Here is a 25832-nt window from a genome sequence, read left to right as displayed (position 1 = left end):
ACACACACACACACACACACACAAATACACACACACACATACACGGATGTACACACACAAATATGCAAGTAGACAGAAGGAAAGAACTCAAATTCCAAGGAGTCAAAGTCAAAATCATATGCAATTTAGGAACTATATCCATAAAAGAGTAGAGTACTTAGAAAATTATATTAAAGAAGGCAAAGGATACAGTATCATCGTCAAAAATAACTCACCCAGAAAAAATCGAGTATAACCCTACAGGGGCAAAAATGAATCGTTAATGAGGTAGAGACTTCCAAGCACTATTGATGAAAATACCAGAGCTATGTAGAAACTTTGAAGTTCAAACAAAAAAGTTAAAGGAAACAAAGTAGGTTATCTTAGTGAACAAATTGCTCATACTCCATTATGGGAGGAGGATGATATATATATATATATATATATATATATATATATATCTCATCCTGTATCTATCCCCTCTGAACTTTATCACCCTCAGGAGTCATAGAGAGACTCTAATGAGACAGAAGACCCAGGAGTGGTTCTATAAGGTCTTGATAATGTTAAAGGAAGATAGAACGGAAGGCATAGAAGAATAGGGATGATAAAGGGAGATTAGGGAAAATTATTTCCCATTTTTGGGTACATAATTGGAAATCTATACACAAAGGAAAGGATGATGGGAGTAGCTGATCCTTGAAGTCATTCTCATCTGAAGAAGGGAAGAATACACATATATATACACACATCGAGCTGGATAAAAAACTTTTCACTCACTAGAGGAATAAAAAGGAAAATTGTGGAGAAATTAATAATGGCATTATAAGCAGTAAGGATGTACAAAAATACCTATACCTTTTGTTGAGGTAGCAAAAAATTGGAATCTAAGGCGGGGTAGCTCATCAATTGGGGAATCATTGAACAAGTTGTGGTTTATAAATATGGTAGAATACTCTTGTGCTAGGATGAAAGAGAAAGAATATTTTTTTAATTTTTTTTAAACCCTTGTACTTCGGTGTATTGTCTCATAGGTGGAAGATTGGTAAGGGTGGGCAATGGGGGTCAAGTGACCTGCCCAGGGTCACACAGCTGGGAAGTGGCTGAGGCCGGGTTTGAACCTAGGACCTCCTGTCTCTAGGCCTGACTCTCACTCCACTGAGCTACCCAGCTGCCCCGAAAGAATATTTTTAAAGATCAACAACTTTAATCAACTTACATACTTGATAATCAACCATAATTCCAGAGGACTAATGATGAAACACATTATCTACCTCTTGATAAGTAAAAAAGTCATGGTGCAGAATGAGACAAAGATATACACACATACACATATATTTCTGCATATATATGTTTAAATATATTTACATGTGTATATAAATATATATGAATGTATATATATAAACATGTATGTGGGAAAATATATACATATATTCTTTTATTTTAGATGCAGCTAATATAGAAATACGTTTTCCTTGACTACACTTGTTTGTAACAAAGGGACAAACAGACATGGAAAGACAGAGACAAAGAGAGACTCATAAAAAATATTGCCTAATGCAAGGCCATAAAATTTGTCCATTCAAACAGCAAAGAATTACTCCCTCAAATCAACTTTTTAAAAGACCTGAGACACAAAGGCAGGTAGGCAATGAACCAGAGGCTATTAGGAATTTTTCTTTTTTTGGGAGACACCAGAGGAAGGAAGAGATCTTGTCTCTAGACCAAAGCCAGAGGGAAAAGCTAAAATAGATAATTTTGGAACAGGGTACCCTTTGGGAGTAGTTTCTAACAGGCCAGTAGGATCCCACAATATGATATTTGGGTCAACATAACCTAAACTAAGGCCAGGTGGAAGGGCAATAATTAGGAGAACAGTAAAGACAAGTAGGGCATTTTGAAATAAAATCTTAAGCCAGACTTGCACTGGGGAAATTTCATCAAATCCTTCTAGAAGAATACTTCAGAGCTAGGAGGTAGCTGGTTGCTTGCTTAAGGGTGTGAGTTTCCTCTGGAATTTACACTGCTTACCTATGGGTGGCTAAACACACTTTAGCCTCTGCTTTTCAAAGCCCTAAATGTTTTAGAGCATGCTTACTTAAAGGCTCCTCTCATTCCCTCCCTCATCTTACAGCCATTGAGATTAGCTAGATTGTTCCCACTGACAGTTCTCAAATATGAACTTTGAGAAGCCAAGGCCAAGGCATTTCCCGTAAAATACTCATTTCTTTGAAATGTCTTTTCTCTACATGTCCAAAAAAAGCCCCAAGGCCTTTGACTTCGGAGAATGTGTAAAGCTCTCCCTATTTCAGCAGACCTTTCAAAAAAGATTCCAAAAACAGTTACTGAAAATATTTTAATTTGCTTGCAAACAACCATTAGTATAGATGAAGGATAGGTAAATAACATGAAAGGTCTTAAAGTCATGCTGAAAAGGAGAGAAAACAAACATTTACTAAATTTTAGGGGTATTTTTCAGTGTGTAAGTTTTGGGATCATAGATTTAAAACTGGTATTGACCTTAGAGGTCATCAACTCAAACCATCTTGTTTTGCATATAAGGACACCGAGACCCAGAGAGGTTTCATATCTTATCCAAAGTCACACAGCTAGCTATTCGATAGCCGGGCTGAGATTGAAGAAAATTTTCTGGTTCTAATGTCAGCAAGTGATCTTTTGCTATACCATATGTCAGGGAGACAGAAGGTTACTCCTTGCCTTTGTCTTGATTTCAAACTTTCTCTAAGCCCCAGATCATTCAAAGTTGTCTCTTTTGTAATACAATGGCTCCTTTTTCATTGAAAATGATCCCCTTCCTAAACCAATAAATATGCTTCCTTTGATGACTCTATCCCAAAGTCAAGAGATAAAGTAAAAAATGTAAAGAAAAGGTCTACTTTTGAAGAAAAGAAGTTTCTTTGTGGCTTTTGATTGGGTTATGGGATATAGTAAAACCACTAAGTATTTTCAAAACTTGCCTAGCACTGAATAACATTTGGTCCTTGGTCAGATATAGTTATGGCACTAAGGACAACATGGAATTAGGGAAATAATTCTTATTAATATTATTATATGACAAGGTTTGTTACATTCTTTCCTCATAAAAGCCCTTTAAAATAGGATGCATTAGTATTATTCCCTTTATTTTATAGGTTTAGAAACTGAAGCTCAAAGATATGAAGTCATTTACCTATAGCAGTGATGGCAAACTTATGGCACAGGTGCCAAAGATGGCATACAGAGAGCTCTCTGTGGGCACACAGCTGCCCTCCCCCCTTGTCCCCTCCCCCTGAGTTTGTTACTAGTAAGGCAGAGGGTCTCAGGTGGATCTGCTCCCCTCCCCGCTTCACTGTGGCTGATGACATTTTCCTATCCCCCACTCCTCTGCCCAGCAACCCAGTGGGAACTCACAGGGGGTAAGGTGGGCAGCTCACAGGGGGCAAAGCTGGAGGGGAGCAGAGCACTCAGGCCACTCTCCTCCCCTTCTCTATACTCCCTGAGGACATTCCTCACTTTATCCACCCCTCTGCCCAATAGGACCAACTGGGGGTGAGCCTGGCACTCAGTGGGGGAGGCACAGCATTCAGTCTCTTGGTGGGTGGGCATGGCACTCAGTCTTGGTAGGTGCGGAGCCAGTCACCTTGTCTCTAAAAGGTTCCCCATCACTGGTCTATAATCATGCAGCTGACAAGCCCCTGACACAGAATTGAACCAAGGCCTCCTGATTCAATGTCCAGTATTTAGTATACTATGGCTACTCTGCCTATCAGAACATTAAATTTATAGTCAAATAATCAGTTCAAATCCAAGTTTTATCACTAAATGGTTGTGTGATACTAGGCAAATTGTTTCATTTCATTGAGTTTTAGTTTCACTATCTGCAAAGGAGAGGAGGGTGATAATAGTAGCACTGCCCCATCCAACTCAATCAACATTGATGAAGCTATGTGCTAGGACACTGCACTAAGCACTGGGATACAATTAATAAAAAATAAAAATAGTTCCTTCCCTCAAGAAGCTTACAGTCTAAGGAGGGAAACAACAACAACAACAACAAAAAAAAAGAGGCAGGAAAGTAGAGGGACTTGTACCTAGAAAGAACTAGGAATTGGGCAGGAAACATGGAGTAATGACTGGATGTCCAGACTTGGAATCATAAAGCCAAGCCCTTCCTCTTACACATGCTAATTGGGTTAATGTGGATTATTCATGTCAATTCTTCATCCTTCTCTAAACTCTCTAAAACTTAATTGTATGGAAGATTTGCCAATCTACATGGGAAAGCTTTTATGGACTTCCCCATGCCGATACAATCATGGGTCTAGACTAGATCAGGAGATGACAGATAGGTAGACAGATAGACAATAGGCTATGACAGAAAACAGATCATAGATAAATAATAGGTTATAAATAATAAAGAGAAGATAGAAAGTAGAAATAGATGATATTGGTAGAGGGTGTTATTGTTTATTCATCATTTTTAAAGATCATTGATTTGTTCATGAGTTGGATTTTGAGCAAGGTGGTTTCACAAAGTTTTTAGCCTCACTCTCTCATCCAGGGTCATGGAAGTCCAGTGGCAGGAAAAAAAGTCAAGACCATCTTGGATGTTGGAACAAGCTCTAAGTCTGCCACCAGCACCTGCTTCAGCTGTCTTCATGGCCTTTGGAATGAATTGTTTTCATCAATCTATTCTGCCGGGAGAAGTCTTGGGGATAAACAATCTCCCCAACTCATCAATGGACTTGAGGTCTATTGGTTACCCTCACCCTGGTTTGACCCATCTATTGGGACTGTTTTCCAAGGGTATGGCCACTGTGCATGCCATAGCTTCTTGGAACAACAAATAAGAATTGAGTAAAAGGTAGACACCAAAGGTAGATCAGCAACTCTGCAACGGCTTGGCAGGTCTTCTCAACCTAGGTGCTAGCTCTCTCTGAACTCCATTACCCACCTACCCCCAAATAGATGATAGATAGGTAGTTGATTGATTGATCATAAATAAGCAACAGGTGATAAATATTTAATAAAAGATAGGGAGATAATAGATATATCATAGATAGATAAGTGATATCTATTAAAGAGAAGACAGAAGGATAGATAATATGTGATAGATAACTAGATGATATAGATAGATGATAGATAAATCACTGACCATACATAGGTAGAATATAGGTGTTGATATATGATATATAATATAGACAATAGGCAGAGATAGATAGGTAGATAGATAGATAGATAGATAGATAGATAGATACTATTCTTCACAGGAATGCTACAAAGAAAATTCTTTGCCAAGTATAAAGCACTTCAGATATAAGGGCTATTATTTTCAAAGGTCATAGTTCCTTTCATTTGGGGACACAGGGGTACCAAATTTTCCTGACTCAACCTACCACCTGAGAAATTGGATAAACTTTACATTAGACAGTCCCATCAACTGGTTTCATCTTAACTACCTGTGAATGCACTAGTCTCAATTACGGTTAAGAAAAAATAATAAATAGAAAAGAGCATTATGAAGTAAAGTAGCATCCTGAATAGAGAAGCAATCTTTAAGTCAGGAAGACTTCAGTTCAGGTCCTGCTTCTCACTCATACTGGCTCCATGACTCTAGGCAAGTCATTTTCCCCAGGCATCTCTCTAGGGCTTTAAGTGAGAGAATATGTGTCTATCTGCATTGGAAGAGGGAACTTCTACACTGGAAGCTATCTGTATCAAGGAATTTCCAAGTCTTGTTTCCTCTTCCCTTTTTTCTCTAAATAAAAAAAAAAAGACATTTGGTAACAGGCAAGATTAAGTCAGCTCAAATCTCACAAGTGTCATGGTGATTAGTTGCCAAAGCCTGGGAGAGTTCAAAGACAAAGGAATTTTTCCCAGTTTTGCCATCTGCTTCACAGTCTTCTGCTGATAAGGATTGTGAGTTCCTGTGAAATCTGGCCCCGTCTCTGCTACAGTTAAGTTGTCTTCATCATGAACACTTTGTGTCCCCAAACAGTTGAAAGGTCAAGGACTTCGGAGGAATAATTCATATAGGTTAATCTGGCTTAGTTCATACCATGCCATCATGTGTGTATGCATGTTTTAAGGAGGTAGATGGGTACATGCGTGTTTGCACAAATGTGTATGTATGCACATTTATGTGCAGGCATCTATGTGTGTGTAACCAAACAGCATAAACCAATAACCCATACAGGCACAAAAGGAGGAGATCCAAGGCCAGATATTGCAACCACCAATGTCAAGCAGGCCTCCTGGGTTCTTAAATCTCTTTTCTAGTACCTACTCTTCTGATTCTGACCACTTTAAAAAAAAAAAAAAAACTTTTTCTATTATAGCACTGATCTAAGGAATTCCTAGTAAGTAAATTCTACCAAAGGAATTTGGCACCTGCCAAACTTTTAGTTTAATAGTGTTGGTAGAACTATTTAGTAAATGAGTGACTTAACTGATGAAATATAGCCAATTCATAAAAGGAATGAGAATTGAACCCAGAAATTGCTGATTGAGGAAATAGCTTTCTCTCTACTCTATTATGGTGTCATTTTACCATGGAATATATCTCAGTTGCTCCTACCATCCTATACTACAGTCAGATCAGAGAATGGAATTCAAACACTCTATATTAGAACCTGGATACCCAGACCCTTGGTCTCCCATTCCCTTTGATCTTGTATAAATCATTCTACTTCTATTGGCTTAATTTCCTCATAAGAAATTGAGATGCTTAGGCTAAACAATCTGTAAATTTCCTTCTAATTCATATTTAAACTGATATTGCTCTGCTTTTTTTCATTAGAATAGGATGAAAGCATTGAAATTGATTAATTAAAGTAAATGTTTATAAAGTTCTATTAGAAAATAAATGAGTGAAAATTTTCTTTGTTGCCTGGATGATAGATACAAAAGATAACTTTTACAAAAGTAACAGACTAGTGTATTGTAGAAACTGGATCAGTGACATAAACTCATATAATGAATCCCACTTTGGGGTGTGTTCACATACCAATGTATAAAACTTGATCATTTCTAGAGGAGCTGTCATCATGTATTAGATAAATCAGATAGGAAAGAAGAAAATCCCTCACCTTGTTTCAGCTTGTGCTACCTGGGAAATGGTGGGAATCTGAAAAGAGGGAAAAAAAGAACAACAACATATTTCTTGCCTACCTGAACTTGATCATTGAATGATAAGATTTAGAGTTGGAAGGTACCATAGAAATTACCTGAGCCAGTCATTTCAATTCACAGAGAAAGAAACAAAGGGCCAAAAAATGGAAGAGACTTGATCAACCTCCCTCCCAGAAGTTGTAAATTACAGATTTCAAATTTAAACTTGGGTATTCTGATTCCAAATACAGTGGGTTTCCCTCCCCCCAAATGCACTGACTGCTCTAAGGTAAATGACAAAGCATCCTAGAACTGGGAATGGTGTTGCACTTCTCCATTTTGTCCCCTTATCATGAAAACTGTACCATTAAACCATCAAGGCAGTGCATATTATGCAGCTATGTCGCTCAATGGATAGAGCAGTAGGACTGGAGTCAGAAAAACTTAACTTCAAATCCAGTATATACTTACTAGCTATATGACTTTGGACAAGTCAATTAACATTGTTTGCATCAGTTTCCTCATCTGTAAAATGAACTGGAGAAGGAAATGGCAAACCACTCTAGTGTGTCTTTGCCAATAAAGCCCCAAATGATATCACAGAGTCAGATATGACTAAAACAACTCAACAAAAACAACGTACCTTTAACTGAAGCTGTTCCTCTATCTTCTGTACTTTTCTTGGTATGAACTGGTAACTGTTTCAACTTCAAAGGTCTTCCTTGATCAATTAATGAATCAATCAACAAGTATTTCTCAAGTTCTTTGGCAGGTACCAAATTGCTTTGGTAGTTTCCTTGTTAGGAATTCCTTAAATCAATGCAAGACAAAAAAAAATTAAAGGGGTCAAAATTGGAAGAGTAGGTGCTAAGAAATCTAGCCAGGTACTCTACTAGATATGAGAGCTACAAAATAACAAGAAAATAAACTAGCCCTTATGCTCAAGAAGCTTATATTCTATTGGAGAAGATGACATCGAAAAAGTATATTATAATAGATATAAAGTAATTTTGGAGGATGGAAGGTACTGACGTTATGTCCTAAAGCAGTGATGGCAAACCTTTTAGAGACTGTGTGCAGTGCCCCCCTCCCAGAGACCCTGTGCCATCCCACTGCCCCATCCCAATGCCTTACCACAGACAGGAGAGGGAGTGATCTGAGCACTCTGCTTAGGGGAGAGAGTGAGCATTTCCATTGGGCTACGGGGCAGAGGAGTGGGAAGGGTGGTGGAGAGGGGGAGAGGAGCAGCTCCACCCAAGCCCCTCTGCCTTTCTGCTAACTAACTCTGGTGGGGGACTGCTTGTGTGCCCACAGAGAGGTCTCTGCATGCTATCTTTAGCATCTGTGCCACAGTTTCATCATTATAATCCTAAAGTAACAACATTGAGCTAGGAATTAGGAAATTTGAGCCTAATTCACAATTCTGCCATGAAATATATTGTAATGATTCATACTCAGGCCATATTTCCACCTACCCTCCAACCCTCTAAAACCAAAGTCAAGGTCACATAGATACTAAATAGAAGAATTGAGGTTTGAATTAAAATCCAGTGCTTCTTCAATTGTACTGCATGGATATACCCCAATTCAAATGAAGATATTTTATTCCTTTTTGTGTTATAATCTCAGTTTCTATAACTTTCAGTGTGATTTTTTTCAATCAACAAACATTTTCATTGATCTGTTCTTCCTAATATCCACCCATTAAGCTTTTTTTAATAAAAAAAACTACCACGATTAAGAATAGCCTTGGTTCAATGACCTTCCATTAATATCAGACAAAACATAAAACAAAAAGACATATGCTCATCAGTGATATTCTCTACTGTCATGGAAGAGATACTACTCAAAGACCAAGTCTAAAGTGATAACCTTTGGATGGTGAGGTCCTTAGGATCATTTCTCTTGGTGGATGAAATTATGCTGATTGATTCAGGCTCTGGAATATGTAGAATTGTCTTAGATAAGGGCCATAATTACTCAAATGACTTCGACATACCTATTATCCATGCTGGAAAAAAAACAAGTGCATAAAGAATATCTATTGTCAAACTATGATAACCTACAATGCTCATTTGCCAGTTTAGAGACCTTGCAGGGGGAAATGCAAATGGACAATGAGTTTGGGGCTCAAAGTGAATGGGAGATAGATAATAGGCTGGACTATCTTTCGGAAAAGTCAGTTATTTCATTCATCCCAATACTCTTCCTGAAACAAAAGCCCATCTTCCTAATAACAATATTCTTCTGAAGAAATTATATGATGGTGTAACACTAGTTTCTGAAGGACTGAAGCATAAAGTCATGCAAAGGGCAATGCCCCAGCCCTATGGCACAACCTACTAATGTCCACCAAGCACCATTCTATTTCCCTTTGTGTGATGTTGTAAGTTGAGCCAGTAGGAAATGAAGCAAACTGGGAAATGCCTTATACATTGGTGTTTAAGATGAATCTTGAAGGTAAACCAAGGAATTCAGGAGTTGGAAATTAAAAAAGGAATGCATTACAGGGATTTAACTTAGTTTAAAGCAATGGAACAGAAGCTGGATGGCACTGTGCAAGCAACAACACGTCAGCAAGGAAGACTGGATTGTAGAGTGCACAGAAGGGAATATTATATAATAGACTGAAAAGTTAAGAAGGGACCAGAGAGTGAAGAAAATGAAATGTCAAACAGAGGAGTTTATATTTGATTAATTAATTTGCTCAATTATTTGAGTAGGGAGGTTTATATCAGGTCTATGATTTAGGAAAATCAGTTTGGCAGCTACATAAAGTCTGTATTAGGGAGCAGCTAGGTGGCCCAATAGACAACAAAACCTATAGCTAGGAGGTTCTGGGTCCTAGATCCAAATCTGGCCTCAGATACTTCTTAGCTGTGGGACCCTTGGTGAGTCACTTACCCCCACATTACCTAACCCTTACTGTTCTTCTGCTGTTGATTCTAAAATGGAAGGTAAGGGTGTAAAAAAAAAGATGGATTAGAGTCTGGAAAGATTTGAAACAGAAGCACCAGTTAGGAGCCTATTGGAATAGTTCAGCTAAGAGGGCCTGGACTAGAGTGGTGGCCACATTATTGTTGAGAGGGAGAATTTCTGAGAGATGTGGAGACAGAAATGACAAGCTTTGGCAAGTGACTAGATATGTGAGATGAGGGAGGATGAGAAGTTCAAGATGATTCCAAGATTACCAATCTGGGTAACTAGAAGGGTCAATAATTAATAGCAGCATTTGGAAGAGCTTTAGGAGAAAGATAAATTCTGTTTGGACATGTTGAGTTTGCGATGCTAGTAGGACATCAGATTCAAAATATCTGCTGTATAGTTTGTGGTGTAAAACTGGAACTCAGGGGAAAGACTCTAGCTGGTTATATAAATCCAGTAGTTCTATGCATAGAGGTGAGAGTTGAATCAAGAGAAGCATATCTGGACATTAGGGAGAGACTGTAGAATAAAAAGAAATAAGCAACCAGAACAAAACCTTGAGCTATATTCATGATTAGTCAAGAAGACCTGAGTTCAAGTTTGCTTTCAGATGTGTACTATGTGATTCTGAGAAGGTCATTTAACCTTAGTTTCTTCCACAGTGAAATGAGGATAATAATAGTACTTGACTAAAAGAGTTATAAGAATCAAATGACAATGTACTTGTAAATGACTTATTATAGTGCCTGACACAGAGTAGTGCTTAATAAATACTTGTTTCCTTCTTTCCTGTTTTAATGTTTACAAAGGAGAAATGTTTGTGTTTGTAGACAGACAACAAACAAGGAGGCAGTAGATAGGAAGGTATTAAAAATTAGACAGAGAATAGGGATGATAATGAAAGGAATCTAATGGAAAGGACAATCGGGCATGCAATTAATTGGATATTTAGAACTATTGTCCTGGAAGACACAAAGGGTCACTTCTAAGCATATGACCTTTCTGCATTTTGTTCATACATATAAGCAGAGTTGGCACTTATCGAGGATTCTACAGTTACTTATTTCACATAAATTAGCTTAATAGCTTAAATTTTTAAAATAGCATAAATTCTTAACTGAGACTTGCAGAAATGAAATGACAGGCCTAAGTTCACACAGTCAATAAGCAACAGAGCTGAGATCTGATCCTAGGTCTTTACAGTATGCCACATTTTTCCTACTGGAGCAGAGGGCCTCTTTCACCATAGCAACTCCAAATATCAAGAAGATACTATAGCATACCTAATATTTGTCTTACAATCTGATAAACCACTCTTTGGAGAAGTAATTTTAAAAGGGAGTCTTACTGCAGATTAATGAATAGATGACTAAAAAGAATCAAGTGAAAAATCGTCTTTGTATCTTGCATTTTCCTCTACCATGCATTACATCTGATTGATCGGTGATTCTGAACTCAAGTGGAAGAAGAAAATTACTATTTTCCTTGCTCTGATTAATATACTTGTAGACATTGATTTCCTGTGGGTTTTATTTTTTTATAATGCAAAATCTTAATGTTTTTCCTCTTAATAAGTAAGAACTTTTTGGCAAACAATATTATATCAAGCTGAAATATTAGCCAAGAACTGCAAACCCCCCCATCCTCCCCCAAATAACAACAACACAACCAGAAAAATAGATACAGTCAATACAAGTGTAGACAATAGCTGGATGTAATCTGTGGCTGTTATCGATGTGCAAGTTTCACTGGAAGAATAAATATGCCATCTGTTATCTACTGAAAGCTCATACTTCTATAAAGCTACCAAGCCCATTCCTCACAATAACTTTATGAAGAAAACAATAAAGGCATTAATTTGCTCACTTTACAGATGGAAAAATAAACAAAAGCTCAGAAAGGTAAGGTGATTTGCTCAAGGCTACACAGCTGATAAGTGTCAGAGCTAGCATGCCCCTCATTTCTCTTGACTCTAAGTACAGGACTCTCTCCACATTTTACCATATCGCCTGGTACAAGAGAATGCCACTATCCTGCCAGCCATAAGATATTCATTTAGAGATCTTTGTCTATAGTAGTGATGAATTAACAGTAAAAGTACTAATTATATGCCTACTACATTTGCCACTAAGTAGATAAAAGATACACACAGGGCAAACTATTAGCAGTTTTAAATGGGAAGATTAAGCCTGGACCTGATTTGACTGTTTAGAGAACTCCCAGGTAAAGAAATTCCCTCTTACCAATGCAAGTCAACATCTTCTCATAACTTATTAAGAGACAAGTCTAGAGTATGAGATGTTTTTACTTGTCCTTCAGAGAGTATGTGTCAGCACCAGAACTCTGACATTCCAGGTTTTGAGGTCTTCTTGTTATCCACTAGACATCACTACTTTGGGGTGGGGATAAGACAGAAAGCAGGAGGATACGATATAAAACCATAATCATAATCACAACATTTTTTGATAAGTGCTTTGTAGAGGTTTGAAACATGGAAATAGCGATACTTTGGCATAGTGAAGAGCAAATTGGACTTGGAGTCAGAAAGCCCGCATTAGAGTTCTGAGTCTGACATATTACACCTCTGCGAGGCTCACTTTCCTTCTCTTTCAAATAGGGGTGATAATATTCAGAATCATTTTGAAGTTTGAGTGAGATGTTTTATGTAAAGTCCCAATAAACTTTAAAGGATTAGTTACATCAATGTCAGTTAGTATCACGTAGGGTTCAGGGTGGCTTAGGAAATGAAGTCTATGAAAAAAAAAAAAGTATTAGAGTCCTCTGGAGTCAGTGGACTTGGATTCAATTTTTCTCTGACACTACTTGCATGGCCAAGGGCAAATCACTCAAATCTTTTGATCTGAGAATCCTCAACAGTAAACTGAGGAAGATGAAGAAGAGATGACCTCCAAAGTCTCATTCAACACAGGATCTTGTGATACTAAATTCTCCTAACTGAAAGAAAATTTGAGTTGGACTCAGGATAGGTAGAAAGTCCCCAGGAGAAGGAGGAAAATTACGAAGCATCATCCATATACTTGTTTGGTCACTCTTATAATCAGAACTTTGCAAGATGATCTGGCACATTGAAGGCTCTTAATAAATGTTTATTGAATTGAATTGATTAGCCAGGATCATTAGTAAATTCAGTGGTCAAGGAAAAATGTTTTTCTCCTGTATAAGGCACACTGGTCTTTTCAGTATGAAACTCATAATCTGGTCACACTGTTAGCATGAACTAACTAAACTTATCTGGTCCCATTGACTATATTTATTATAGTAAATAGCAATAATAGCTACTGTGTGTATGTAGTATATCTTTATGTATAGAGCTTTAAGGTTTGCCAAGGGTTTCACATATCTGATTTGACTAAAATTGAGTCATTCAGGATAAACTATATCTCTACAACCATGTATAATCCTAATGGAGTTATCTCTAGAATCTCTGATCACTTAGTGTAACTGGACATTTAAGGGCAGAATGGGAGTAGAATGGAGATGTTAGGGAAGTGTCATTAGAGGCAGGCAATTATCCCCTTTCCTAAGGGGGAATTAAAAAAATTATCTCTCTTGAAACATGGCAACTCTTTGAGACAAATGAGGCAATTATCTCCACTGATAATTCACCTTGGTTAAATGCAGCTATGAGATTTACTTGGAAATGACTATAATAGAAATAAAGTATCTATAGAACCTGAGTGAAGAGCCCCTCAGTGTTCATGGCATTCCAGATAGTCCACAAACTATATTTTGACTCCTGAAGTCAAGGGTGAATGGTAGGAATATGTAGGAAAAAGGAGGTTTGGGCAAGTCAATGAAAAATATGGTGGGGCAGTTGGATGTAATGGGCCTTGTACTATATAGTATATTTGAGATCTATTTCTAATAAACTAAGGTCTATACCAAGGTCTAGCTATATTACTGAAGTTAAGTCCCATCCCTTCTTTGGGTCTCAGTTTGCTAATCTATGAAATGAAAAGATTTAGGCAAATAACCTTTAAGAGCCTTTTTGGAATCTTAAAAGAATTTAGAGATTATCTAGTCTAACCTTTACATTTTTCAGACATGGAAAATGATTGTTATAAATTCCTTGACTAAAAATGGTGATTCCTTATGTGTTGAATGAGAATTTAGCTTGAAATAGATAGCAATAACAATACCTACATGAAATATGTTAGAAATAACAAAAATGAAGAAGGAACCCAATATCATAGAGTAATCAGGAAGAAATTATCTGTTTGCTTTCTTCACCCAAGTTCTGGAGTTTTGGGATACTATTTAATAATATGTCTAATACATATGATTTCATATAGCTCACTTTGGGCTTCTAACTAGACCTTAGAGAAGATCATTGAAGAATCAATGAATCCAAGATGGCTCCCTAAGTTAAATTTAATATTTGTATTCATAATCTGTTTCTCCTTCACATTTATTGTTGGAAGTCAGTATTCTTGAGTTCATTGGAGATGAGTACAATGTAGATAACACCTAGAGCAGAAACTGGAATTTTAACTTACACAATTCAGTTTCAAGGATCACAACAACTTCTGAGGAATAAGGGCTCTCATTTTAAAGATCAGCTTCTTCAATGTCATATAGTTGTCAAAGAATCATAGAAGTAGGGCTTGAAGCCATTTACAATATTTCACCCTTCTCATTTTACAGATAAAGAAACTGAGACCTCAGGTGCTTGAGGGACTTTTCCTGAGGTCACCCAAGTAACTGTGTGGGAGGATACTATATCCAATTTCCAGTCCTTCTGAAATTGAGAGATGGTTTCAACTTAATAAATTGCCACATATACTTCATTGAGTTAGGTCAAAAACTGGTTTAGAATTATAACCTTAAACATCTAAATTATGATGTCATGAACTCTTCCTTTGTGAAGGTTAAAGTAAGGTTACTTATTTTTATGAAGCAATTATCCTATAACCCAACCAAGCAATTGTTAACCTGAATCTGGAAATGAAAGCTTATTTTCCCAGAAAATTCTTCCTGTAATAATGTCAAGTACCTTCAAATGACTTACATCTACAAATGAGGAATAATCACTTGTCATTCAAACTTGAATACCTCTTCAAAATGTAATCCTACAAGAAAAGGTTTTTGTTTTTGTTGTTGTTGTTGTTTTACAATTCTTCTCTATAGTTTTACAAAAAGCAAAGGGATTCCAAGGGAGCCTCTGCAAAGTACTGCTTTTCAAATTCATTAAGGACAAAGGAAGTAAATTCAGCTCACATTTCCTAAAGGTCCCCAACAGTGTGTGTGTGTGTGTGTGTGTGTGTGTTTGTGTGTGTTTGTATGTGTGTATGTGTGCACGTGTGCATGTGTGGAATTTGGGGTCTATTGGTGTGCCACAAGGTAAGAGAAAGAGGAGAAGGAAGAAGCTTGCTAAGCAGCAAAGAATTAATCACAAAGAAAGAACTGTGAAAGAAAGCTGAGAATTAGAAATTTCCACTTAAAAACCTTCATAAGAAACTTGCCTTCATTGTTCAATTTTGGACTTGGAAAGCATCTTTAGTAACCAGGATGCTTCAAGCAGTCAACTGGGCTCCTTATGAATATTCTTAAATTTTATGAATATTCTGGGATACCCACTGTGCTCAACAGCAAACCCAGGAAGGCAGTATCTTAGCATAGTAAGCTTTCAACTGTGCTACTTTCTTCTTATATCCAAATGTGGAAGTTGTGATATCTAGAGTAACAACTTTTGATAAGAGGATCATAGATTTAGAGCTGGAAAGGAATTCAGAAACTAATACCACCTCTTCAGTTTACATTTGGGGGAAACTGAGATGTAGAAAGATAAAGTGACTTGCCCCAAGGCACAAATGTAGTGAATATCATCAGAGGCAGGATTTAAAGCAAGTTATTATACCATGTTTTTATACTGTATGTATGAAGGTTTGCAATCCACTTTCCTCACAATAGTCTTATACAATAGGAAATGTAGATTCTATTTTACCTATTAAAAAATTAACATGAGAATAATTAAGTAGCATGCCCAGGGTCAAGAAGCTGGATTGAGACAAGACTGAAATTCAGGTCATTTGTAACATCTCCATTGACAGTGCTTTTCCCACTTCACTGTGGATTTAATTACACTTGCATTATACTGGCATCCCTGTTTGAAGATCACCTGTTGGTGAATATTTCCTTTGGACACTTACCATCAAGCATTTGTTGTTTATTTTTCCTTTCTTACCTATCTCCAAATGAACAAAAGAGAAAAACAAAATCCTTGCAACAAATATGAATAGTCAAGCCAAATATGTGTCACTTATTCTGCATATTGAGGCTATCCCCTCTCTTTCAAGTGATGGGTAATATTCTTCATCTTTAGTCATTTGAATTTGTAGTTGATCATTGTGTGGATCAGAGCTCTTAAGTCTTCTGGAATCTAGAATTTATTTTAATAATATTGTTTTTAGAGTATTGATTGTTCTCCTGATTGTTCCTTTTACCCTACATAACTTAAACAAGTTTCCTTTTCATGATTATTAACCATCCATACATTCAAAAAATCACACATCGAATACCTATCTAACTAGGGAATAACCCTTTGTATCCCCAAGAAGTATAAACTATACATTTGAAGTGTAATCAGCCTTTGTCTCTATATACCAATATCTTGTGATCATTTTATTTCAGACTTTTTAAAACTAAAAGATATCTTAGGGAATTTAAGATATACCATTGTGATAAGATACTATATTTACTAGAGATGCAGGTATACATACAACTGGAAACTTTTGAGCAAGTATACAATTACCATTATGCAAATAAATGTAGGACTACTTTAATATTCTTTATAAGCAAAAAACATGGAAGTGTATATTATATGGTGAATTTTCATGAGTCTTTTATTTTCTTTCTAAACGATGTTTATTTTTGTTATCTTTTCCTCCATTTTTTTAAGTCTTCAACCTCCAAATTTGAGTGTCCTCCCATATGGCAAATTACTTTGTGTATTTTTTTTGTATACAATTTGTATTTACTTATGTCTGTGTAGTGAAGATATTCTCTGTCCAATTGATTTCCAATTCCCCTTCCATTCCAGGTAATGAAAGCATGTAAGAGGGCAAGTAACAGTGAGGTGAGGTGTTCATGTGTTAAAGGAAGTACAAAGATGTGTCAATAATGTGTTATGTCTTTGCAAAGAGTGATGGTTTCCTTGAAGGAAGCAAGGAAGAACAGCTTGTCATTGACTGGCAAAAGATTGATAATGTCTTTAGTGTCCATTAAAACATGAGCAGGCCAGCCCGAAGAAGTATTTGAAGGATGAAATAGCTTTGTGAAATATATTCTCTGTAATCTATCCAAAAAAGGGGGAGATTATTCCGCTCTCCTCTTTATACCACTAGCTAAAGATGGCATCTTACTATAGAGCTTCTCACTCAAGTAGAGCCACCACAAAAAATACAGAGGAGGAAAAGGAAGGAGAGGAGAAGGAGGAGAGAGAGAAGTAGAGAGAGACAGATGGACAAAGAGAGACAGAGACAGAGATGGCAAGATCAAAAGCAACAAGGAACATAACCCCTGGCAGCAATAAGCTGAGTCAGCTGTGGATTCAAAGTAATATTAGCCCCTTAAAGCTAGAAGCTGAAGTGTAGAAAGAAACAGGCCCAGGGAGCCCAGCCAAGTAATTTTCCCAGCAAAAACACTACATTAAGGGGAGAGCGGCAAAAGGAATAATAGATTCCACGAGAATAATAGGAAGGACATCAGGTTTTCCAGTGTTAAAGTCATAAACTGCCTTGACCACATAAATTCTCTCTGGATATGCTTAACTACCAGTGGTCAAATCTGTGCTAATGCTGGGATTGGGAATGTGTGCTCCTGATTTATAAAGAAAAGTGTATGGTGCATACTTTTCTTACTATTCTTTTGGTAAACGCCTTTGCTTTGAGCTGTGTCCACTGATTTATTGATAAAGGTGAGGCAGAAAGGAGGTTCATGAATTATACACTTAGGAGTGCCCACAGAACAACTAAGTTTCTTAGTACCTGAGGATAGCCAAGCCATTGGAGGATTGAACCCACAATTTGAGTACAAGTTGCAGGGAGTAGCCACGTGTCTTTGCACTTCATATTAGAAAGTAATACCTTGTCCTATTGCCTACCCCCTTATGTAATCTCACTCACTGTGCTTGAAAGGCAAAAACTGATTGGCCAAGGACTACCTCCTAGGTCAATCATGGGCAAACTGCAGCCTGCAGGCCAGATGTGGCCCCCTGAAATGTTCTATCTGGCCTAGTGGCATTATTCCTAATCTGATGAATACAATGAGCAGGATACAATAAAATGAAACTTCGAAAGAGCTGCCTTAGAAACAGACTAACAGATGAGCATTTCCTTTCCTTTGGCCCCTCTTTAAAAAGTTTGCCCATCACTGTCCTAAGTTTCTGAAGCATGCATACATGTACCAACGCAGGTCTATGTTTAGCATTCTCAAAAAAAAAAAAGTAAGTTCCCCATCAGGGAAAGGGACTATTTCATTTTTATCTATGAATCTCAAGCATCTATCACATTTCCTGGCACATAGTAGGAAATTCAAAATGTTTAGCAAGTTGGATTGAATTGAATTCCCAAGTCTTTAATGGTGATAATTTCCAAAGTTCTGTGCTTGACCTTATCTTTTCTCTTATATCCGCTCTAGTGTGCATTCCCATATTTGACCATTGGATCCTGCTTCTCTCCCTGCCCTCTCTCCCCTTTTTTACCTACATTTCCAAATTCTCCATATCCCATGGGGACTTCCAAGTGAAAATATCCATAAACAAGCAAATTATCTATTCTTCAAAACCTGATCTCTTTGCTAACTCCCTTATTTATACTAATGATTGTACCATTCACCTTGTTAGTCACTATTCACAACCTTTAGTATTATGAATTTTTAAATCATCTCTCTCTCTCTCTCTCTCTCTCTCTCTCTCTCTCTCTTTTTCTCTTTCTCTCTCTCTCTCTCTTTTACTTCTTATATCCAAGTAATTGCTATGTCCTCCTAATGCTAACTCTAAAGTAGAGTATAGTATCTCTGGCAACCATCCTCTCATTTTTATTCCTACAGTCATGATCCTAGTACAGACATTTATACTACCTTATATTTCCTGTCTAGATTACTTCATCATTCATACTATTCTCAAATTAATTTTTCTTATGCCTAGGATCAATTACATCACTCTTTTGCTAGTATCCCTTTTTTGTCTCTGACTTACCTGGTTTCTCCTCTGTGGTAGTTAGTTTGGGTTGTCAAAATCAATAAGGTACCTACCTGGATTCAGGTAGAAGCAATTCAATTTGGTATTATGGGTTACAAATAGTAGATAAATAACAGATGTTACATACAGATGTTACATAATAGAGGAAGAAAGAAAGTGTGACGGAAGGGAAGAAAAGAAGGAAGAAAAAAAGGAAGGAAGGTTAGGAGGGAGAGACAGGAAAGATGAGTGAAAGGAGAGAGGGAGGGAAGGAGAAAGGGAGAGAGGGATAAGAAAGAGATTCGGAGGACTATCTAGATTTTAAACTCCTTGAGGACAAGTATCATTATTATCTTCTACTTCTTCTGTATTCCCCAGAAAGATCTAGTACACAAGACATTGGTTAACTAAATGCACATGAGGACATCTAATATACCTTTATCCTTGCTACCCTCCCATATAGTAAAAGATAAGAATTATTCAGAGACATTAAAATCTTTATTTCTCTAATAAATAGAAGTTGAATATCTGTGATTCCGTAATTTTTCCTTAATAGTCCTTGGACTATGAAAACAGAATTCGGTTTCTTTTTTGTTTTTTTTGTTTTCTGACTGCTCTCCTTTAACTAAGTTTATCGTTTCTAAAGACAATTACTGTTTAACCTAATAACTTTTCAAGGTTTAGCTGACTCTAAAAGTAAAAAAAAAATGACTCTCATAGTCAATGTCTAGCATTTTAACAGTCGAGCTCATAAGCAGTAAACACAACTGTCCTAATTGTTTCCATATCAACATTATATAAGTAAAGCAAGTGATGATTTTAGGAAAGAAAGATTTGTAGTTTTAGGAAGCTGTCTGTTTTCAACAACTCACTGCTCTTGGTTGTTGTCACTGCTCTCCTTACAAGGTGTACTTACTAGATTTAAAGTGCAAACATCCTGCACTTTTTCCCATGGCTACACCTCCTAATTGATACCAGCACAATACAAAGGGAAGTAAATGCTTTCTTTATCTGGTCTTCTAGGGAGATGTCACAAATGTATACTTCCTACTTGGTTACACACATTTAATGGTTAACTAGAGATCTGCATAATGAATCCAAAAGGTCACAAAATGTACATTTTTCATTAGAATTGGCACTATTGGAAAAAAGGAAAGGTGACCAGTGAGGGAAAAAAAAACACAGCAAAGATATTTTCTATGTTAAAAAGAACAGAAATCTTCAATTTAATTTAGTTACTCATTTAATACTAATTTTATTTAAGCACCCACTGTGTGCAAGGAACTGTGCTAGGCTTTAAATATACAGAAACAAAAACTAAAAGATAAAATATATTTGTTCTTAAGGAGTTTATCTTTTTGCCAGGAAAACAACATGTACACAGATGAGTAAAAACAAGCTATGGATAGAGATACATACACATGACAAATTACACATATATGTACATATATTTATAATTTTAATAGGAAATGTTTTTAATAGAAGACTGATCAAGATGAGGGAGGGTACACTTAATGACACTAAACATTCCAAAAAGTGGGGGTGAAAAAGAAGAAAATTCTGGGCATAGGATACAGCCTGTACAAAGTAATAAAGATGAGAGATGAAATATTATATAGAAAGAACAACAAGTAGGCCAGAGTTTTACATTTAATCTTTATACCAAGAAAGGGGAAGAAAAACCAGGGGGAAAGAGTCTAGCTAATCAATTCATATCTTGAAAAAAGAGGTATAACATCAGTTCTCCATCTAAGGCCTATGGCATATATCTCAGAAACTATGATTCCATGAAATATTTTTTTATTATTAGACATTTATTAATATTCATTTTTAACCTGTTTACATACTTTATGCCCCTACTTTTCCCCTTCACCCCTCACTCTCCCCCCATCCATGGCCAACGCACATTTCCACTGGTTGTAACATGTGTCCTTGTTCAGGGTCTATTTCCCATTCATGTCCGCCTCAGCCCATGCATTCAAGCAATTGTTTATCTTGTATGTTTCCTCTCCTGCAGTCCTTCCTCTGAATGTGGGTAGCATCTTTACCATAAATCCCTCAGAGCTGTCCTGGGTCATTGCATTGCTGCTGGTACAGGAGCCCATTACATTTGATTTTACCATAGTATATCAGTCTCTGTGTACAATGTTCTTCTGGCTCTGTTCCTTTCGCTCTGCATCACTTCCTGGAGGTCTCTCCAATTTGCATGGAATTCCTCCAGTTTATTATTCCTTTTAGCACAATAGTATTCCATCACCCGCATATACCACAATTTGTTCAGCCATTCCCCAATCGAAGGACATCCCCTCATTTTCCAGTTTGTTGCCACCACAAAAAGTGCAGCTATAAATATTTTCATACAAGTCTGTTTATCTATGATCTCTTTGGGGTACAAACCCAGCAATGGTATGGCTGGATCAAAGGGCAAGCATTCTTTTATAGCCCTTTGGGCATAGTTCCAAATTGCCAGCCAGAATGGTTGGATCAGTTAACAACTCCACCAGCAATGCATTAATGTCCCAATTTTGCCACATCCCCTCCAGCATTCATTACTCTCCCCTTCCTTCATTTTAGCCAATCTGCTAGGTGTGAGGTGATGCCTCAGAGTTGTTTTGATTTGCATTTCTCTAATTATTAGAGATTTAGAACACTTTTGCATGTGCTTATTGATACTTTTGATTTCTTTACCTGAAAATTGCCTATTCATGTCTCTTACCCATTTATCAATTGGGGAATGGCTTGATTTTTTATACAATTGCTTTAACTCCTTGTATATTTGAGTGATTAGACCCCAGTCAGAGTTTTTTTGTTATAAAGATTTTTTCCCAATTTGTTGTTTCCCTTCTGATTTTGACTACATTGTTTTTGTTTGTACAAAAGCTTTTTAGCTTAATATAATCAAAACCATTAAATTTACATTTTGTAATTTTCTCTAACTCTTGCTTAGTTTTAAAGTCTTTCCTTTCCCAGAGATCTGACAAGTATACTATTTTGTGTTCACTTAACTTATTTATAGTTTCCCTCTTTATATTCAAGTCATTCACCCATTCTGAATGTATCTTGGTGTAGGGTGTGAGAAGTTGATCTAAACCTAATCTCTCCCATATTGTTTTCCAAATTTCCCAGCAGTTTTTGTCAAATAGTGGATTCATGTCCCAAAAGTTGGGCTCTTTGGGTTTATCATACACTGTCTTGCTGACATCATTAACCCCGAGTCTATTCCACTGATCTTCCTTTCTATCTCTTAGCCAGTACCATATTGATTTAATGACTGCTGCTTTATAGTATAGTTTGATATCTGGTACTGCTAGGCCCCCTTCCTTCACATTTTTTTTTCATTATTTCCCTTGATATTCTTGATCTTTTGTTATTCCAAATGAAATTTGTTATAGTTTTTCCTAATTCAGTAAAGAAGTTTTTTGGTAATTTGATAGGTATGGCGCTAAATAGGTAAATTAATATGGGTAGGATGTTCATTTTTATTATGTTAGCTCGTCCTACGCATGAACAGTTAATGGCTTTCCAATTGTTGAGGTCCAGTTTTATTTGTTTGGAAAGTGTTTTGTAGTTGTTTTCGTATAATAGCTGTGTTTGTTTTGTTAGATTGATTCCCAAGTATTTTATATTATCTAGGGTGATTTTAAATGGTGTTTCTCTTTCTACCTCTTGCTGTTCTAATGTGTTGGAAATGTATAGAAATGCTGATGATTTATGTGCATTTATTTTGTATCCTGCCACTTTGCTAAAGTTCTTGATAATTTCTACCAGCCTCTTAGTTGATTCTCTAGGATTTTTTCATATCATCTGCAAAGAGTGATAGCTTAGTCTCCTCCTTGCCTATTTTGATACCTTCAATTTCTTTTTCTTCTCTAATTGCTATTGCTAGTGTTTCTAGTACTATGTTGAAAAATAGAGGTGATAATGGGCATCCTTGTTTCACTCCTGATCTTATTGGGAAGGCTTCTAATTTATCCCCATTGCATATAATGCTTGTTGATGGCTTTAGGCATATATTGTTTATTATTTTTAGGAAGGGTCCTTCTATTCCTATACTTTTCAATGTTTTCAATAGGAATGGATGCTGTATTTTGTCAAAGGCTTTTTCAACATCTATTGAGACAATCATGTGATTTTTGTTTGTTAGACTATTGATATGGTCAATTATGTGGATGGTTTTCCTAATGTTGAACCAGCCTTCCATTCCTGGTATAAATCCCACCTGATCATGGTGGATGATCTTCTTAATTACTTGCTGGAGTCTCTTTGCTAGTATTCTATTTAAGATTTTTGCATCTATGTTCATTAGGGAGATTGGTCTGTAGTTTTCTTTCTCTGTTTTTGATCTCCCTGGCTTTGGAATCAGTACCATATTTGTGTCATAAAATGAATTTGGTAGGATTCCTTCTTTGCTTATCATATCAAATAATTTGTATAGTATTGGGATTAGTTGCTCTTTGAATGTCTGATAGAATTCACTTGTGAATCCATCAGGCCCTGGCGATTTTTTCTTAGGGAGTTCTTTGATGGCTTGTTCAATTTCTATTTCTGATATGGGATTATTTAGGTATTTTATTTCTTCTGCTGTTATTCTAGGCAATTTATATTTTTGTAAATATTCATCCATATCTCCTAAATTGTTATATTTGTTGCCATATAATTGGGCGAAATAGTTCTTAATGATTGCCTTAATTTCCCCTTCATTATAGGTGAGGTCTCCCTTTTCATCTCTAATACTGTCAATTTGGTTTTCTTTTTTCCTTTTTCTTATTAGAATGACTAGTACTTTGTCTATTTTATCTGTTTTTTCAAAATACCAGCTTCTAGTCTTATTTATTATTCAATAGTTCTTTTACTTTCGATTTTATTAATTTCTCCCTTAATTTTTAGTATTTCTAATTTAGTTTTCATCTGGTGGTTTTTTATTTGCTCGCTTTCTAATTTTTTGAGTTGCATGCCCAATTCGTTAATCTCTGCCCTCCTTAATTTGTTAATATATGCACTCAAGGATATAAATTTCCCCCTGAGTACTGCCTTGGCTGTATCCCACAGAGTTTGGTAGGATGTCTCATCATTGTCATTCTCTTCAATGAAATTGTTGATTGTTTCTATGATTTCTTCTTTGACAATTTGGTTTTAGAGAATCATATTGTTTAATTTCCAATTGGTTTTTGATTTGCCTGTCCAGGTGCCTTACTGATTATTATTTTTATCACATTATGATCTGAGAAGGTTACATTTATTATATCTGCTCTTTTGCATTTGTTTGCCATGATTCTATGCCCTATTACATGGTCAATCTTTGTAAATGTACCATGCGCAGCTGAAAAGAAGGTGTATTCCTTTTTGTCCCTATTTATTTTTCTCCACATATCAATTAAATCTAATTTTTCTAGGACTTCATTCATCTCTCTTACCTCTTTCTTATTTATTTTTTGGTTTGATTTATCTAGATCTGAAAGAGGAATATTTAGATCTCCCACTATTATGGTTTTACTATCTATTTCCTTCTTGAGCTCTGCCAGTTTCTCCTATATGAATTTGGATGCTATACCACTTGGTGCATATATGTTGAGCAGTGTTATTTCCTCATTGTTTATACTGCCTTTAATCAGGATGTAATGACCTTCCCTGTCTTTTTTAATCATATCTATTTTTACTTTGGCTTTGTCAGAGATCATGATGGCCACTCCTGCCTTCTTTTTCTCATTTGATGCCCAAAAGATTTTGCTCATACCGTTAACCTTGAACTTGTGTGTGTCTACCCACCTCATATCTGTTTCTTGTAGACAACCTATGGTAGGATTTTGGTTTCTAATCCACTCTTCTATTTGCTTCCGTTTTATGAGCAAGTTCATCCCGTTCACATTCAGAGTTACAATTGTTAGTTGTGTATTCACTGACATTTTTGTATCCTCCCCTAGACCCACTCCTTCTTTTTACACTATTTTCTTTTACACCAGTGGTTTGCTTTGAGCCGGTATCCCTTATCCCCTCCCTTGATTGACTTCCCTTTCTGCCCCCTCCCTTGTCGTTCCCCTCTTTTTGTTTTTTAAAGACCAAATGAATTCCCTCCCCCTTCTTCTCCCCTCCCTTTTTTGGCCTCCCCACTCCCCTGCTCCCTTTGGTTTATCCCTTCTGACTTTCTCAGTAGGGTTAGATAGAGTTTTTTATCCAGATGGATAATAAAGCTACTCTTCCTTCTCTGGGTTGATTACACTGAGAGTAAGGTTTGATTATGCTCTCTTCCTCTCCTTCTTATGGTATATTTATCCCCTTCCCTTCCCATGCCCTCTTTGTGTGTAATAGAATATCTTATTGTTCTTATTTACTCGGGTTTTTCTTGGTGTCCCCTACTATTCCCTCCCTTTTTCCCACCCCCCACGTCTTCTTAGACCATTTAGTATCCTGTCCTCTCCCTATGTATTATTCTTCTGGTTGCTATAATAGTGAATATTATAATAGTGTATAGAGTTTACTACAGAGAATTATACATAGCATTTCTCCACCTAGTAATACAGATAATTAGATCTTGTTTATGCCCTTAAAGAGTCAAGCTTAAAAGACTATGAGTTTTCTTTCTTTTCCCTCTGTTTCTTATTTACCATTTCATCTTTCTCTT

This window comes from Gracilinanus agilis, chromosome 2 (assembly GCF_016433145.1).
Source record: "Gracilinanus agilis isolate LMUSP501 chromosome 2, AgileGrace, whole genome shotgun sequence".
In the NCBI taxonomy this organism is placed as follows: Eukaryota; Metazoa; Chordata; class Mammalia; order Didelphimorphia; family Didelphidae; genus Gracilinanus; species Gracilinanus agilis.
This window is presented reverse-complemented; position numbering follows the sequence as displayed.